At 51.6% G+C, this 16,236-nt stretch overlaps 1 protein-coding gene across 6 annotated transcripts in view; it reads right to left on the reverse strand.

Moving 5' to 3' along the window:
- The window catches only part of LOC126037485 (electroneutral sodium bicarbonate exchanger 1-like), a 432,495-nt gene that overhangs the window by 179,123 nt on the left and 237,136 nt on the right, over positions 1-16,236 (reverse strand). For 5 of the 6 annotated variants that reach the window (XM_049797815.1, XM_049797816.1, XM_049797812.1 and 2 more), the window contains exon 2: positions 1,344-1,502. The exons of the other annotated variant lie outside the window; for it this stretch is intronic. The gene's annotated coding sequence lies outside the window, so the exon portion shown is untranslated. The remainder of the gene's footprint in view (positions 1-1,343; positions 1,503-16,236) is intronic. 6 annotated transcript variants of the gene reach the window in all.

Genomic DNA, 16,236 nt, shown 5'->3' on the forward strand with positions numbered 1-16,236 from the left:
GTATCGCTGTGGTTACCTGCTCTGTGCCCAGAGCCAAAAAGAATCCCGACGTTGGAGTTACTGTTCCTTTTATGCCCAGCCCCATACTTCTTTCCCGACGGAGAGGTGACGCACCTGATTTGAGGTGGAGTGCAGACAACCTTCTCATCTAGTGCTGGGCAGTTTATTTGTCCCACAAACAAACCCCAGGAAAGAGAATGCACAGTTGGACGGGTGCACTTGAGATTTTGACCACGCGGTAGCACCGTTAACTGCTGAAAGAGCAGGACTCTCTGCCGCTCCGTGTCCATGTCACGACTGCCCTCACGTCCCCAGTCTGCACCCAGCTCCTCCAGGGTGTGCAGAGGAGCTTCCAGCCCTGGCTCAGCAGGCGTCCACATAAGATCCCCCAGCCAAGAGGGGGGTGTATGCTCACCTGCCACATCGATACCGTGGGTACATTAAAAGCCACCCCCCAACCCTTTCCCCAGGAGTGATTGGGGGAGGCTCTTCAGTCATCTGGCTGTAAACCCCCTCCCCCTCAGGGAGACCAACATCCAGGCATGCCTTGCTCTAACTCCCCAAATCCACTGCCCTCCGAGGAATAAAAGGCGTCTGGGCCACTCCCCCGGCTCTAATCTGCAGATATGCCTGGCTTCCCAGAAGCAGGCTGAGAAAGCCAGCATTAAGGCACTCCTTCCCACGCCCAGATCCACAAAATCCTCAGAGAAAAGAAGAAAAATAGCCACTTCACTGCAGCATGAAGTAAATAAACTTGGGGGACACAGGAGGCCAGTTCTCCTGGGGTCAATGGAAAGGAGGGCTAGATGCAACGTATCTGAGGATTTTCCATGTGCACAGCTGAAACAGCCATGCCTCAAGCAGGGATACGTCCCATTTATGGCAGTTCCTCCCCACTTCTCATCCCCAAAAGACAAACTCGGGCCTCTGCCTTCTCCGTGTGTAGCTCCCCACTCCCTTCAGCATGGAGCTGCGAGGCTCGGGGTTTGTGGAGAACCACAGGTGGGAAACCGAGGCTACTAATGGTGACCACAGAGAACAGACCAGCTCGGAGGGGGCGAGGAGGGCTGATGCACAATTTCTACGTTTGAATTTGTTGGGAACTTGGTGGGAGTCACAAGCTTGCAAGCCACAACCCCAGCTATCCAGGACATGGGCTTCCCAAGATCACAAACCTCCGGGGACGGGGACGGCGCCTGCGCCGGCGAGCGAACGCCGGGCTGCCCCAACGCGAAGCACGGCGCATGCGCCCGGGAGGCGCGTCCGCACGGCTGGTCGGGGAGCGGGCGCAGCGGGAAGCCCGCGGAAAACCACGCGAAACCGGCAACGCTCCCGAGTCTGACCTGGTCGGACTCCGGGGGCCGCGAGGACTACGCCGCGCCCGAGAGCCACGCTGCTGCCCGGCCGCCGAGTCCGCGAAAACTACAGCTCCCGGCATGCCCCGGGAGGCAGCCTGCCCTGCTGCCTGACCCCGAGGGGACGCCGCTTCCGTTCCCCCCCCCCTCCCCACGCCGGCGCAGCAGCAGTTCCCGCCGAGCCCCCAGCGCCGCTCCGGGTAGCTCCGGCACGGCGCGGCCCCGCTGCCGCTCCGTGCGTGCAACACGGACCGCGCCGTCCTCCTCGGGGCTTTCCCCGGGACCCGCCGGCCGACTGCGCAGCCCCGCCACGGGGCCCGGTGAGCCCCCACCCCCGCGCGCCCGTTCTCTCATCCGCCCTGTCAGCGCCCCACCCCCCACCCCCGCGCGCCCTTTCTCTCAGCCGCCCTGTCAGCGCCCCCCCCCCCCACCCCCGCGCGCCCGTTCTCTCAGCCGCCCTGTCAGCGCCCCGCCCCCCACCCCCGCGCGCACGTTCTCTCAGCCGCCCTGTCAGCACCCCCCCCCCATCCCCGCGCGCACGTTCTCTCAGCCGCCCTGTCAGCGCCCCCACCCCGACCCCCGCGCGCACGTTCTCTCAGCCGCCCTGTGAGCCCCCAGGGCTCCCCCCCGGCCTCGGCACCCCCACCTCCCCCGGGGCACCCCCACCTCCCCCGGGCCACCCCCGCCTCCGACGTTCGCGCTCCGAGGGGCGCCCGGCCCCGCTCACCTTCTCCCTCGGGGCAGCCGCAGCCCGGTCACTGCTCAGCTCCGCTCCTGCCTGGGCTCCCGGCGGCCCCTCCCCCGGCAGCCCCTCCCCTTGCCAGGGAGGGGGCGTCGCCATCAGCCTCTCACTGCCCGCACCTGCGGCTCCTCCAGCCCCGGCCCGCAGCTGTGGTACCGAAACCCGGAACCAAACCCCTCACCACCAAGGTGAAGTGAAGCAGCAGGCACTGCCTTGACTGAGTGACAGATGTCAAGAGTCATCTGATGTGGAAGAGGTGTTAACTGGGGTCAAAATACAGATTTTAATACCCATCTGATTTTAGTTCTAAGACTTGGCTATTGCCAGGTATCATCTTTTCGATTTCCCCAGGTCCACCCGCGAGCGAGGCCACAAGGGAGATTTCTTCCAGAGAGAGGATAGAGTTATTAAGTCTCAAGACCACGATTTGCTTTTCTCCTTCATGAAGAGGTGAGTGGATCATATAGCATCACTAGTCACCCAAGCAGTTAAGCCTGAACTTTTCACCTGTCCTTTAATGCCGTCAACTCCAAGCTAAATTTTTCCCGTTATTAAGAGGGGACCAAAGATCATGTGAAGTATTATTATCCTTTCTACAAATACACCCCCATCTTGGAGCTTTAGCTACTAGAGAAGGTCTTGGGAGTTTGGGGTCAGAGGAGCTAGCTGCAAGTACAAACTTTCATACAGCTCTGTTTAGGATGTGGGATGTTTCTCTGGTTGTCTAAACCGGTCTAAATTTCCACAGGTGGTCCCAACTCTGGGTGGCTCTAACAAGGATCCTGGAACTCCAGTAAGTTCTAAACATCGTTTTATATTTTAAACATGATCCCAAGTTCCTTTTTGCACTTGTCTCTACGGTTTTGGCAGCTGACAGCCCCGAGGGGTGCTTGTACAAGTTTCTCCCGAAGGGCGAGTAAATTAATTCTTTTGTCCGTGAGGTGGATGGTTTGGTAACGTTATAATTCACAACGCTATAATTCCTTCTTTCAAATTTAAAAAAAATAATTGCCTTTTAAATCCATCCAATTTAATCTGCTAAAATGATTCTTGTTGTTCTACCTCTTTTCTCAAGTTTTGGTTAAATTCAATGTCAGTTTCTCCACGGAACTAGATTTTCATCTGACTTTGGAATCGGAAAGGCAGGCTGTTACCGAGGTTAACTTCTGTGTCTTTACAAAACTTTGAATCAGTTACAAAACTAGATTATTTTTTTTAATTCAAATTACAAAACCGGTTAATATCAAGATGAATAGTTCAAATAATAATTGTTTCATTTTGTTTATCTCATGTTTAGAACCCCTCAAAAAAAACACATACACCCTCTAAACACACAAAAAGATTATTGCCCTCGACAATATTCCTAATAGCAACCCCAACATTATAAACTTTACACAACTGTTTTCCCAAATAGATAACGTGAAACTTACTTATAGATTTTCCGTTTTAAAGGGACAGTTTCTTTAGACTTCCAGTTTCTTGTTGGGTGCTTTCTTTATTCTCGAATAATGAAGCCAAGGTTCTTCTCCCAGACCTTTACTGCTACAAGTGTTGTTAAAATGACTCGATACGGTCCTTTCCACTTCTCGGTGATTTTATATATATTCAGTCTCCTGGTCGGAAGGGATGCGCTGCTACGTCCAGTTCTAAGGGTCCAGCTGTGGAGACATACTGACAAAGTTCTTGAAAAGAATTGCTTAAAGAAATCATAACACCTTTTAAAAACATATCTCCAAAGGCACTCAAGATACTCAGAACACAGGACTCTTGATATGGTCTTTCATACAACATTTCCTAAAGACTTGGCTTTTCTTTCTCTTCTGGCTATACTCCGATTCTTAATAGAGCCACGGGTAACGCTTTAACCCATGTGAGGAGTGAGGTTTCCTGACAAATTTTACTCGACTGTTGCTTAAGGATATAGTTCATTCTCTCTCTCTCTCTCTCTGTCTCCCCCCACACACTTGCCTGTGGTCTATGTGGGGTGTGATAGTCTCAATCCATAGATAATACTTGGCTCAACTTGTCTCATAATCTTTGCTATAAAATGAGGGCCATTGTCAGATGACATTCTTACAGGCACCCCATATTTTGGTATTATCTCTTTGAGCAAGACTTTGACTACTTCCCTTGCTTTGTTGGTGCGACAAGGGAAAGCCTTGGGCCACCCAGTAAAGATATCAACTAAAACTAGGACATATCCTTATTTTCAAGGCAATTCTATAAAATCAATCTGCTAATATTCTTCTAAAAAATTTCCTTATTTAATAATCCCAAAGATGATCTTATTACTGGTTCGGGGATAATTTTACATATACACTTCACGTCCACTTATAATTGTTTAAACAATCTTTGTCATATTTCGCTTTCTGTTTCCCAGTATACTCTGTGATGTTCAATGGGGCATTTTCTCTTATTATTGTGGGTGGGACTATTATTCGACCTGTCGGTGTTACAGCCTATCCTGTTTCATTTTGTTAGCCTGCAATCTAATAATTAATTCTTCATCTTTTTCATTATAATTTGGAGTTTCTTTAGGCAATTTTATACCTTTCTCTGGAACTAGTGCTAGGATGCCTTTTTCTGCAGCCTCTTCAGCAGCTTTATCAGCCAGTCGGTTACCTGCGTTAGGACCGGTCTTACCTAACGGATGTGCTTTACAGTGCATCATCGTGACTGCTGTTGGTTTTTGAATGCTTTCTAAGAATTTCAGTATTTGTTCTGCGTGCTGAACGGCGGTTCCTGGTGCAGATAACAGTCCTCTTTCTCCCCGTATCGCTCCATGCGCACGTACCACTCCAAAAGCATACTTTGAGTCTGTGCAAGTGTTGACTCGCTTTCCTTGACTTAGTTCCAGAGCTCGAGTAAGAGTTATCAATTCAGCCTTTTGGGCAGAGATCATCGAAGGCAAAGTTGGCAACGCAAGTACCTCCTCAGTAGTTATTGTCTATCTCGATAAAACGTTTTCCTTCACAGATGGAACCGCTTCCGTCGGCATATAGTTCCCAATCTGTTTCTTCTAGTGGCACATCTCAGAGATCCAGTCAGCTGGAGTAAACTCTTTCGATTGCCTGCAAGCAGTCACGTTCCAGTTCTCCTTTAACTCAGTCAGTTGTTGAAAACGCAACAGGGTTAACGGCGGTAGTAGTTTTTAGGTAAACATCATCTTGTTCCAGCAACAACACCACTTGGTATTTCAGCATTCTGCTAGAGGATAACCAGTGCCCCCCTTTCCGTTTTAGCACAACAGTTATCATGTGGGAAACGTACAGTAATCCTTTCTCCTCAGGCGAACTTACGAGCTTCCTGGATCAGTAGCACAGTTGCACCGTTGACGTTTTTTCTTTTTTGGAGGAACCTCTGTCCTCCGGGATCCCCTGTGATTCCTTCCGGACGTCTCCTAGAGTCTTTAGGCCTTTTCTTATAAGGACTGGAGATCCCAGGTAGCAGCCCCAGACTTGTTTAATGAGGCTACCCTAGATGATTCTTCTCTTTTGCAGGAAGGTATCTTCTCCGGGATCGACCCAAGAGTCCTCCCAGGCGTCATCCCAGAATGTTTTGACCTCTGCGTTCGGGACCGGAGATCCCATCTACCTGCCCCAGACTCCTCCAAGTAAGTAGCTCGAGACATTTTTGTTCTCCTGTAGAGAAATCTCTCAACTCCGACAGGCACCTGAGACTCCTCCCAGGCATCTCCCACAGTCTTCTGTCCTCTGCTTTACCTACCTAAGGGGTCAGGTAGAAGCCCCAGACTCCTCTTAGGAAGCTACCGTTGAGGTTTTTTCTGTTTTGGCAGAGCCTGTGCCCTCTGGGATCCCCTGTGATTCCTTCCAGACGTCTCCTAGAGTCTTTTGGGCTTTTCTTATAAGGACCGGAGATCGCAGGTAGCAGCCCCAGACTTGTCTAATGAGGCTACCCTAGATGATTCTTCTGTTTTGCAGGAAGCTCTCTTCTCCAGGATTGACCCAAGACTCCTCCCAGGCGTCATCCCAGAACGTTTTGACCTCTGCATTTGGGACCGGAGATCCCAGCTACCTGCCCCAGACTCCTCCAAGTAAGTAGCTCGAGACATTTTTGTTCTCCTGTAGAGAAATCTCTCAACTCCGACAGCCACCTGAGACTCCTCCCAGGCATCTCCCACAGTCTTCTGTCCTCTGCTTTACCTACCTAAGGGGTCAGGTAGAAGCCCTAGACTCCTCCAAGGAAGCTACCGTTGACGTTTTTTTCTTTTTTGGAGGAACCTCTGCCCTCCTGGATCCCCTGTGATTCCTTCCAGACGTCTCCTAGAGTCTTTTGGCCTTTTCTTATAAGGACCGGAGATCGCAGGTAGCAGCCCCAGACTTGTCTAATGAGGCTACCCTATATGATTCTTCTCTTTTGCAGGAAGCTCTCTTCTCCGGGATCGACCCAAGACTCCTCCCAGGCGTCATCCCAGAACATTTTTACCTCTGCGTTCGGGACCGGAGATCCCAGCTACCTGCCCCAGACTCCTCCAGGTAAGTAGCTCGAGACATTTTTGTTCTCCTGTAGAGAAATCTCTCAACTCCAACAGGCACCTGAGACTCCTCCCAGGCATCTCCCACAGTCTTCTGTCCTCTGCTTTACCTACCTAAGGGGTCAGGTAGAAGCCCTAGACTCCTCCAAGGAAGCTACCGTTGACGTTTTTTTCTTTTTTGGCGGAACCTCTGCCCTCCGGGATCCCCTGTGATTCCTTCCAGACGTCTCCTAGAGTCTTTTGGGCATTTCTTATAAGGACCCGAGATCGCAGGTAGCAGCCCCAGACTTGTCTAATGAGGCTACCCTAGATGATTCTTCTCTTTTGCAGGAAGCTCTCTTCTCCAGGATTGACCCAAGACTCCTCCCAGGCGTCATCCCAGAACGTTTTGACCTCTGCATTCGGGACCGGAGATCCCAGCTACCTGCCCCAGACTCCTCCAAGTAAGTAGCTCGAGACATTTTTGTTCTCCTGTAGAGAAATCTCTCAACTCCGACAGCCACCTGAGACTCCTCCCAGGCATCTCCCACAGTCTTCTGTCCTCTGCTTTACCTACCTAAGGGGTCAGGTAGAAGCCCCAGACTCCTCCAAGGAAGCTACCGTTGAGGTTTTTTTCTTTTTTGGAGGAACCTCTGCCCTCCGGGATCCCCTGTGATTCCTTCCAGACGTCTCCTAGAGTCTTTTGGGCATTTCTTATAAGGACCCGAGATCGCAGGTAGCAGCCCCAGACTTGTCTAATGAGGCTACCCTAGATGATTCTTCTCTTTTGCAGGAAGCTCTCTTCTCCGGGATCGACCCAAGACTCCTCCCAGGCGTCATCCCAGAACATTTTGACCTCTGCGTTCGGGACCGGAGATCCCAGCTACCTGCCCCAGACTCCTCCAAGTAAGTAGCTCGAGACATTTTTGTTCTCCTGTAGAGAAATCTCTCAACTCCGACAGCCACCTGAGACTCCTCCCAGGCATCTCCCACAGTCTTCTGTCTTCTGCTTTACCTACCTAAGGGGTCAGGTAGAAGCCCCAGACTCCTCCAAGGAAGCTACCGTTGAGGTTTTTTTCTTTTTTGGAGGAACCTCTGCCCTCCTGGATTCCCTGTGATTCTTTCCAGACGTCTCCTAGCGTCTTTTGGCCTTTTCTTATAAGGACCGGAGATCCCAGGTAGCAGCCCCAGACTTGTCTAATGAGGCTACCCTAGATGATTCTTCTCTTTTGCAGGAAGCTCTCTTCTCTGGGATCAACCCAAGAGTCCTCCCAGGCGTCATCCCAGAATGTTTTGACCTCTGCGTTCAGGACCGGAGATCCCAGCTACCTGCCCCAGACTCCTCCAAGTAAGTAGCTCGAGACATTTTTGTTCTCCTGTAGAGAAATCTCTCAACTCCGACAGCCACCTGAGACTCCTCCCAGGCATCTCCCACAGTCTTCTGTCTTCTGCTTTACCTACCTAAGGGGTCAGGTAGAAGCCCCAGACTCCTCCAAGGAAGCTACCGTTGAGGTTTTTTTCTTTTTTGGAGGAACCTCTGCCCTCCTGGATTCCCTGTGATTCCTTCCAGATGTCTCCTAGCGTCTTTTGGCCTTTTCTTATAAGGACCGGAGATCCCAGGTAGCAGCCCCAGACTTGTCTAATGAGGCTACCCTAGATGATTCTTCTCTTTTGCAGGAAGCTCTCTTCTCTGGGATAAACCCAAGACTCCTCCCAGGCGTCATCCCAGAATGTTTTGACCTCTGCGTTCAGGACCGGAGATCCCAGCTACCTGCCCCAGACTCCTCCAAGTAAGTAGCTCGAGACATTTTTGTTCTCCTGTAGAGAAATCTCTCAACTCCGACAGCCACCTGAGACTCCTCCCAGGCATCTCCCACAGTCTTCTGTCCTCTGCTTTACCTACCTAAGGGGTCAGGTAGAAGCCCCAGACTCCTCTTAGGAAGCTACCGTTGAGGTTTTTTCTGTTTTGGCGGAGCCTGTGCCCTCTGGGATCCCCTGTGATTCCTTCCAGACGTCTCCTAGAGTCTTTTGGGCTTTTCTTATAAGGACCGGAGATCGCAGGTAGCAGCCCCAGACTTGTCTAATGAGGCTACCCTAGATGATTCTTCTCTTTTGCAGGAAGCTCTCTTCTCCAGGATTGACCCAAGACTCCTCCCAGGCGTCATCCCAGAACGTTTTGACCTCTGCATTCGGGACCGGAGATCCCAGCTACCTGCCCCAGACTCCTCCAAGTAAGTACCTCGAGACATTTTTGTTCTCCTGTAGAGAAATCTCTCAACTCCGACAGCCACCTGAGACTCCTCCCAGGCATCTCCCACAGTCTTCTGTCCTCTGCTTTACCTACCTAAGGGGTCAGGTAGAAGCCCTAGACTCCTCCAAGGAAGCTACCGTTGACGTTTTTTTCTTTTTTGGAGGAACCTCTGCCCTCCGGGATCCCCTGTGATTCCTTCCAGACGTCTCCTAGAGTCTTTTGGGCATTTCTTATAAGGACCCGAGATCGCAGGTAGCAGCCCCAGACTTGTCTAATGAGGCTACCCTAGATGATTCTTCTCTTTTGCAGGAAGCTCTCTTCTCCGGGATCGACCCAAGACTCCTCCCAGGCGTCATCCCAGAACGTTTTGACATCTGCGTTCGGGACCGGAGATCCCATCTACCTGCCCCAGACTCCTCCAAGTAAGTAGCTCGAGACATTTTTGTTCTCCTGTAGAGAAATCCCTCAACTCCGACAGGCACCTGAGACTCCTCCCAGGCATCTCCCACAGTCTTCTGTCCTCTGCTTTACCTACCTAAGGGGTCAGGTAGAAACCCCAGACTCCTCCAAGGAAGCTACCGTTGAGGCTTTTTTCTTTTTTGGAGGAAACACTGCCCTCCGGGATCCCCTGTGATTCCTTCCAGACGTCTCCTAGAGTCTTTTGGCCTTTTCTTATAAGGACCCGAGATCGCAGGTAGCAGCCCCAGACTTGTTTAATGAGGCTACCCTAGATGATTCTTCTCTTTTGCAGGAAGCTCTCTTATCCGGAATCAACCCAAGACTCCTCCCAGGCGTCATCCCAGAACATTTTGACCTCTGCGTTCGGGACCGGAGATCCCAGCTACCTGCCCCAGACTCCTCCAAGTAAGTAGCTCGAGACATTTTTGTTCTCCTGTAGAGAAATCTCTCAACTCCGACAGCCACCTGAGACTCCTCCCAGGCATCTCCCACAGTCTTCTGTCCTCTGCTTTACCTACCTAAGGGGTCAGGTAGAAGCCCCAGACTCCTCCAAGGAAGCTACCATTGAGGTTTTTTCTTTTTTGGAGGAGCCTGTGCCCTCCGGGATCCCCTGTGATTCCTTCCAGACGTCTCCTAGAGTCTTTTGGCCTTTTCTTATAAGGACCGGAGATCCCAGGTAGCAGCCCCAGACTTGTCTAATGAGGCTACCCTAGATGATTCTTTTCTTTTGCAGGAAGTTCTCTTCTCCGGGGTCGACCCAAGACTCCTCCCAGGCGTCATCCCAGAATGTTTTGACCTCTGCGTTCGGGACCGGAGATCCCATCTACCTGCCCCAGACTCCTCCAAGTAAGTAGCTCGAGACATTTTTGTTCTCCTGTAGAGAAATCTCTCAACTCCGACAGGCACCTGAGACTCCTCCCAGGCATCTCCCACAGTCTTCTGTCCTCTGCTTTACCTACCTAAGGGGTCAGGTAGAAGCCCCAGACTCCTCTTAGGAAGCTACTGTTGAGGCTTTTTTCTGTTTTGGAGGAGCCTGTGCCCTCTGGGATCCCCTGTGATTCCTTCCAGACGTCTCCTAGAGTCTTTTGGCCTTTTCTTATAAGGACCGGAGATCCCAGGTAGCAGCCCCAGACTTGTCTAATGAGGCTACCCTAGATGATTCTTCTCTTTTGCAGGAAGCTCTCTTCTCTGGGATAAACCCAAGAGTCTTCCCAGGCGTCATCCCAGAATGTTTTGACCTCTGCGTTCAGGACCGGAGATCCCAGCTACCTGCCCCAGACTCCTCCAAGTAAGTAGCTCGAGACATTTTTGTTCTCCTGTAGAGAAATCTCTCAACTCCGACAGCCACCTGAGACTCCTCCCAGGCATCTCCCACAGTCTTCTGTCCTCTGCTTTACCTACCTAAGGGGTCAGGTAGAAGCGCCAGACTCCTCTTAGGAAGCTACTGTTGAGGCTTTTTTCTGTTTTGGAGGTGCCTGTGCCCTCTGGGATCCCCTGTGATTCCTTCCAGACGTCTCCTAGAGTCTTTTGGGCTTTTCTTATAAGGACCGGAGATCGCAGGTAGCAGCCCCAGACTTGTCTAATGAGGCTACCCTAGATGATTCTTCTGTTTTGCAGGAAGCTCTCTTCTCCAGGATTGACCCAAGACTCCTCCCAGGCGTCATCCCAGAACGTTTTGACCTCTGCATTCGGGACCGGAGATCCCAGCTACCTGCCCCAGACTCCTCCAAGTAAGTAGCTCGAGACATTTTTGTTCTCCTGTAGAGAAATCTCTCAACTCCGTCAGCCACCTGAGACTCCTCCCAGGCATCTCCCACAGTCTTCTGTCCTCTGCTTTACCTACCTAAGGGGTCAGGTAGAAGCGCCAGACTCCTCATAGGAAGCTACTGTTGAGGCTTTTTTCTGTTTTGGAGGAGCCTGTGCCCTCTGGGATCCCCTGTGATTCCTTCCAGACGTCTCCTAGAGTCTTTTGGCCTTTTCTTATAAGGACCGGAGATCTCAGGTAGCAGCCCCAGATTTGTCTAATGAGGCTACCCTAGATGATTCTTCTCTTTTGCAGGAAGCTCTCTTCTCCGGGATCGACCCAAGACTCCTCCCAGGCGTCATCCCAGAACGTTTTGACCTCTGCGTTCGAGACCGGAGATCCCAGCTACCTGCCCCAGACTCCTCCAAGTAAGTAGCTCGAGACATTTTTGTTCTCCTGTAGAGAAATCTCTCAACTCCGACAGCCACCTGAGACTCCTCCCAGGCATCTCCCACAGTCTTCTGTCTTCTGCTTTACCTACCTAAGGGGTCAGGTAGAAACCCCAGACTCCTCCAAGGAAGCTACCGTTGAGGCTTTTTTCTTTTTTGGAGGAAACACTGCCCTCCGGGATCCCCTTTGATTCCTTCCAGACGTCTCCTAGCGTCTTTTGGCCTTTTCTTATAAGGACCGGAGATCCCAGGTAGCAGCCCCAGACTTGTCTAATGAGGCTACCCTAGATGATTCTTCTCTTTTGCAGGAAGCTCTCTTCTCTGGGATCAGCCCAAGACTCCTCCCAGGCGTCATCCCAGAACATTTTTACCTCTGCGTTCAGGACCGGAGATCCCAGCTACCTGCCCCAGACTCCTCCAAGTAAGTAGCTCGAGACATTTTTGTTCTCCTGTAGAGAAATCTCTCAACTCCGACAGCCACCTGAGACTCCTCCCAGGCATCTCCCACAGTCTTCTGTCCTCTGCTTTACCTACCTAAGGGGTCAGGTAGAAGCCCCAGACTCCTCTTAGGAAGCTACCGTTGAGGTTTTTTCTGTTTTGGCGGAGCCTGTGCCCTCTGGGATCCCCTGTGATTCCTTCCAGACGTCTCCTAGAGTCTTTTGGCCTTTTCTTATAAGGACCGGAGATCGCAGGTAGCAGCCCCAGACTTGTCTAATGAGGCTACCCTAGATGATTCTTCTGTTTTGCAGGAAGCTCTCTTCTCCAGGATTGACCCAAGACTCCTCCCAGGCGTCATCCCAGAACGTTTTGACCTCTGCATTCGGGACCGGAGATCCCAGCTACCTGCCCCAGACTCCTCCAAGTAAGTAGCTCGAGACATTTTTGTTCTCCTGTAGAGAAATCTCTCAACTCCGACAGCCACCTGAGACTCCTCCCAGGCATCTCCCACAGTCTTCTGTCCTCTGCTTTACCTACCTAAGGGGTCAGGTAGAAGCCCTAGACTCCTCCAAGGAAGCTACCGTTGACGTTTTTTTCTTTTTTGGAGGAACCTCTGCCCTCCGGGATCCCCTGTGATTCCTTCCAGACGTCTCCTAGCGTCTTTTGGCCTTTTCTTATAAGGACCGGAGATCCCAGGTAGCAGCCCCAGACTTGTCTAATGAGGCTACCCTAGATGATTCTTCTCTTTTGCAGGAAGCTCTCTTCTCTGGGATCAACCCAAGAGTCCTCCCAGGCGTCATCCCAGAATGTTTTGACCTCTGCGTTCAGGACCGGAGATCCCAGCTACCTGCCCCAGACTCCTCCAAGTAAGTAGCTCGAGACATTTTTGTTCTCCTGTAGAGAAATCTCTCAACTCCGACAGCCACCTGAGACTCCTCCCAGGCATCTCCCACAGTCTTCTGTCCTCTGCTTTACCTACCTAAGGGGTCAGGTAGAAGCCCCAGACTCCTCTTAGGAAGCTACCGTTGAGGTTTTTTCTGTTTTGGCGGAGCCTGTGCCCTCTGGGATCCCCTGTGATTCCTTCCAGACGTCTCCTAGAGTCTTTTGGGCTTTTCTTATAAGGACCGGAGATCGCAGGTAGCAGCCCCAGACTTGTCTAATGAGGCTACCCTAGATGATTCTTCTGTTTTGCAGGAAGCTCTCTTCTCCAGGATTGACCCAAGACTCCTCCCAGGCGTCATCCCAGAACGTTTTGACCTCTGCATTCGGGACCGGAGATCCCAGCTACCTGCCCCAGACTCCTCCAAGTAAGTAGCTCGAGACATTTTTGTTCTCCTGTAGAGAAATCTCTCAACTCCGACAGCCACCTGAGACTCCTCCCAGGCATCTCCCACAGTCTTCTGTCCTCTGCTTTACCTACCTAAGGGGTCAGGTAGAAGCCCTAGACTCCTCCAAGGAAGCTACCGTTGACGTTTTTTTCTTTTTTGGAGGAACCTCTGCCCTCCGGGATCCCCTGTGATTCCTTCCAGACGTCTCCTAGAGTCTTTTGGGCATTTCTTATAAGGACCCGAGATCGCAGGTAGCAGCCCCAGACTTGTCTAATGAGGCTACCCTAGATGATTCTTCTGTTTTGCAGGAAGCTCTCTTCTCCAGGATCGACCCAAGACTCCTCCCAGGCGTCATCCCAGAACGTTTTGACATCTGCGTTCGGGACCGGAGATCCCATCTACCTGCCCCAGACTCCTCCAAGTAAGTAGCTCGAGACATTTTTGTTCTCCTGTAGAGAAATCCCTCAACTCCGACAGGCACCTGAGACTCCTCCCAGGCATCTCCCACAGTCTTCTGTCCTCTGCTTTACCTACCTAAGGGGTCAGGTAGAAACCCCAGACTCCTCCAAGGAAGCTACCGTTGAGGCTTTTTTCTTTTTTGGAGGAAACACTGCCCTCCGGGATCCCCTTTGATTCCTTCCAGACGTCTCCTAGAGTCTTTTGGCCTTTTCTTATAAGGACCCGAGATCGCAGGTAGCAGCCCCAGACTTGTTTAATGAGGCTACCCTAGATGATTCTTCTCTTTTGCAGGAAGCTCTCTTCTCCGGAATCAACCCAAGACTCCTCCCAGGCGTCATCCCAGAACATTTTGACCTCTGCGTTCGGGACCGGAGATCCCAGCTACCTGCCCCAGACTCCTCCAAGTAAGTAGCTCGAGACATTTTTGTTCTCCTGTAGAGAAATCTCTCAACTCCGACAGCCACCTGAGACTCCTCCCAGGCATCTCCCACAGTCTTCTGTCCTCTGCTTTACCTACCTAAGGGGTCAGGTAGAAGCCCCAGACTCCTCCAAGGAAGCTACCATTGAGGTTTTTTCTTTTTTGGAGGAGCCTGTGCCCTCCGGGATCCCCTGTGATTCCTTCCAGACGTCTCCTAGAGTCTTTTGGCCTTTTCTTATAAGGACCGGAGATCCCAGGTAGCAGCCCCAGACTTGTCTAATGAGGCTACCCTAGATGATTCTTTTCTTTTGCAGGAAGTTCTCTTCTCCGGGGTCGACCCAAGACTCCTCCCAGGCGTCATCCCAGAATGTTTTGACCTCTGCGTTCGGGACCGGAGATCCCATCTACCTGCCCCAGACTCCTCCAAGTAAGTAGCTCGAGACATTTTTGTTCTCCTGTAGAGAAATCTCTCAACTCCGACAGGCACCTGAGACTCCTCCCAGGCATCTCCCACAGTCTTCTGTCCTCTGCTTTACCTACCTAAGGGGTCAGGTAGAAGCCCCAGACTCCTCTTAGGAAGCTACTGTTGAGGCTTTTTTCTGTTTTGGAGGAGCCTGTGCCCTCTGGGATCCCCTGTGATTCCTTCCAGACGTCTCCTAGAGTCTTTTGGCCTTTTCTTATAAGGACCGGAGATCCCAGGTAGCAGCCCCAGACTTGTCTAATGAGGCTACCCTAGATGATTCTTCTCTTTTGCAGGAAGCTCTCTTCTCTGGGATAAACCCAAGAGTCTTCCCAGGCGTCATCCCAGAATGTTTTGACCTCTGCGTTCAGGACCGGAGATCCCAGCTACCTGCCCCAGACTCCTCCAAGTAAGTAGCTCGAGACATTTTTGTTCTCCTGTAGAGAAATCTCTCAACTCCGACAGCCACCTGAGACTCCTCCCAGGCATCTCCCACAGTCTTCTGTCCTCTGCTTTACCTACCTAAGGGGTCAGGTAGAAGCGCCAGACTCCTCTTAGGAAGCTACTGTTGAGGCTTTTTTCTGTTTTGGAGGTGCCTGTGCCCTCTGGGATCCCCTGTGATTCCTTCCAGACGTCTCCTAGAGTCTTTTGGGCTTTTCTTATAAGGACCGGAGATCGCAGGTAGCAGCCCCAGACTTGTCTAATGAGGCTACCCTAGATGATTCTTCTGTTTTGCAGGAAGCTCTCTTCTCCAGGATTGACCCAAGACTCCTCCCAGGCGTCATCCCAGAACGTTTTGACCTCTGCATTCGGGACCGGAGATCCCAGCTACCTGCCCCAGACTCCTCCAAGTAAGTAGCTCGAGACATTTTTGTTCTCCTGTAGAGAAATCTCTCAACTCCGTCAGCCACCTGAGACTCCTCCCAGGCATCTCCCACAGTCTTCTGTCCTCTGCTTTACCTACCTAAGGGGTCAGGTAGAAGCGCCAGACTCCTCTTAGGAAGCTACTGTTGAGGCTTTTTTCTGTTTTGGAGGAGCCTGTGCCCTCTGGGATCCCCTGTGATTCCTTCCAGACGTCTCCTAGAGTCTTTTGGCCTTTTCTTATAAGGACCGGAGATCTCAGGTAGCAGCCCCAGATTTGTCTAATGAGGCTACCCTAGATGATTCTTCTCTTTTGCAGGAAGCTCTCTTCTCCGGGATCGACCCAAGACTCCTCCCAGGCGTCATCCCAGAACGTTTTGACCTCTGCGTTCGAGACCGGAGATCCCAGCTACCTGCCCCAGACTCCTCCAAGTAAGTAGCTCGAGACATTTTTGTTCTCCTGTAGAGAAATCTCTCAACTCCGACAGCCACCTGAGACTCCTCCCAGGCATCTCCCACAGTCTTCTGTCTTCTGCTTTACCTACCTAAGGGGTCAGGTAGAAACCCCAGACTCCTCCAAGGAAGCTACCGTTGAGGCTTTTTTCTTTTTTGGAGGAAACACTGCCCTCCGGGATCCCCTTTGATTCCTTCCAGACGTCTCCTAGCGTCTTTTGGCCTTTTCTTATAAGGACCGGAGATCCCAGGTAGCAGCCCCAGACTTGTCTAATGAGGCTACCCTAGATGATTCTTCTCTTTGCAGGAAGCTCTCTTCTCTGGGATCAGCCCAAGACTCCTCCC

The sequence above is a fragment of the Accipiter gentilis genome, unplaced genomic scaffold, assembly GCF_929443795.1.
Source record: "Accipiter gentilis unplaced genomic scaffold, bAccGen1.1, whole genome shotgun sequence".
In the NCBI taxonomy this organism is placed as follows: domain Eukaryota; kingdom Metazoa; phylum Chordata; class Aves; order Accipitriformes; family Accipitridae; genus Astur; species Astur gentilis.